At 67.8% G+C, this 2,168-nt stretch overlaps 1 protein-coding gene across 1 annotated transcript in view; it reads left to right on the top strand.

Moving 5' to 3' along the window:
- Positions 1–2,168, top strand: part of APLNR (apelin receptor) — a 7,575-nt gene that overhangs the window by 1,093 nt on the left and 4,314 nt on the right. The window lies entirely within an intron of this gene.

Genomic DNA, 2,168 nt, shown 5'->3' with positions numbered 1-2,168 from the left:
CCGCCAAGGCCGAGCCGCCCACGCAGGAGACGCTCTTCCGCGGCTGAGCCGGGCACCGTCGCCCCGGCCCGGGCCTGCCGGCGGTCCCTGGAGCGGGCGCGGGTGGTGCTGGCAAATAAACGGAGCTTTGGTTGCAAAAAGGGAGCGCCGGCTGCCTCGCTGCGGGCGGCGGGAGGGACCGCGGTGGGGTGCGAGGGGCGTTGCATCGATGTGTGTGTGCACATACGTGTGTGCACGTCTGTGTGTACATGTATGTGTGTTTGCGCACGTGCACCGCGAGCCCTTCGTCTGCTGCGCGGGACGAAGCAGACGCCCTCCCTCCCAGGGCGCCGGCCACGTCCCCGCCGGGCCCGCAGCCTGCAGCCCCAACCGGGGGCGAGCTGTGAGCAACCCCTGCGGCGCCGCGGGGGCAAATGCAGCCCCCCCGGGGCCGGGGGCGCCAGCGAATCCCACCTGGGGGGCGGCTTCACCCCGTTACCCTGCACCGCGCAGCCCCGGGGCGGGCGTCTCCGCGGGGATGCTCCCGGTGAGATAAGCCCTGCCGGGAAGGGCGGCTCTCGCCCTTCCTCGCCTTAGTGTGCAGGAGCAGGGGGGGAAACATCCTGGCGGGGCCGCTAGCTAAAACCGGGCCCTCCCCGCTGCCCTCGGCTATTTGCAGCGTTGCCGGCGCCGTGGCCCTTGGCCCCGCGCTGCCGCTGGGGAAGGATGCGGCCCCGCGGGCGCCGCTTCCCGCCGCGCTCCTTCCCGCTCGCCCTCGCGCCCGGGGAAGTGGCCAAGGAGCCCCGAGCTCCTCGGGGACAGCCCCGTTCCGCCGCCGGCATTGGGGCTGGAATAACCCCGGGCAGCTGCTCTGGGCATCCCTGGTGCCAAAGGGGTCCGGAGCGGGGGATGCATTAGAAGTTCGGCACAATGGAGGTGTCTTTCCCAACACCTCCCGGCTTTCCAAACGGGCGGCTGGGGGTGGTGTTGGGAGCCCCCATTCCCGGGGCGAGGAAGCGCTGCGCTGCAGGGCACCCGGCCAACAACACCGGGAGCTGCTGACTTTCTATCCGGCTCTTGGAGATTTCCCTTTCCCTTGGAGGAGGGAAATGTTTTGGGATGAGGCGGCGGAGCAGGGGGGTCGAGTCTTGGGATTAAGGCGGGGGGAAATTGGGAAAAAAGCCAAGGCCGGCGCAGGGGGAAGGGGCCGGGGCCCGGGCCACCCGTCGGAAGGAGATAAGGGAGCTGCTGCCTTCCTGGAGGCCGCGCGGGGCCGGGGGGGCCGGGATGCTCCGAGCGGGGCTCATCCCGGCCAGATCCGGCCGCGGCGCCAGGCGCCCACGGGAGGGAAGCGGACGGGGTGTTTTTCTTCCCGCGGCGCCCCGCTGGGACACACCGACGGACGGATGGACGGACGGATGGACGGCGGCTCCCGCCAAATGGCCGGGCGAGCAGGAGATAAGTGGGGCCGGCGGCGGCAAACGGTGCCCGTTCCGGCCCCGCTTGGTGCCAAAACGGCACCTAGGTGCCAAGCGGGGACACAGCCCCCCCGCCACCGCCGCGGGCACCACCTGGGTCGTGTCCCCCGCCCCCGGCCCCGCTCCGGGTGCCGGGAGCCGCCGCGGGAATAACAGGAAGCGTCGGGAGGCGGCGGGGAGGCTAATGGCTTCTGCAGGCCACCAGCCCCCCCTCCACGCGGAGCGGGCTCCTTCCTGGCGGGAAGGGCACCGGCACGGCGCATCCCGGCGCATCCCGCATCCCGTGCCCACACATGGCTCCGGAGAGCTCGCCACGGCTGCAAAAGTTGGTGTTTATAAAATGTGCTCAGTACAAAGGGTCGGGGGGGGGGATTTGTTTTGTTTTGTTTTGTTCCCCCCTCCCCAGCTCCTTCCTTGGCTTTCGCCTCCCCTTCGCCACTCACGGACACGGCGGGAAGGGAGGCAGAGGGACACGGGGAGGAGCAGGGAGGGGGGATAGGAAGCAGGGAGAGAAGCTGGAAGAAGAGATAAAGGGAAAAATAAAAAGGAAGGAGAAGAGGAAAGAAGAAATGAAAGGAGAAAGCAAAGGAGGACAAGAGAAATGCAGAGGGGAAAGGGAAAGGAAAGGAAAGGAAAGGAAAGGAAAGGAAAGGAAAGGAAAGGAAAGGAAAGGAAAGGAAAGGAAAGGAAAGGAAAGGAAAGGAAAGGAAA

The sequence above is a fragment of the Nothoprocta perdicaria genome, unplaced genomic scaffold (genome assembly GCF_003342845.1).
Source record: "Nothoprocta perdicaria isolate Ctin4 unplaced genomic scaffold, notPer1 scaffold_251, whole genome shotgun sequence".
Lineage (NCBI taxonomy): Eukaryota > Metazoa > Chordata > Aves > Tinamiformes > Tinamidae > Nothoprocta > Nothoprocta perdicaria.
This window is presented reverse-complemented; position numbering and strand designations above follow the sequence as displayed.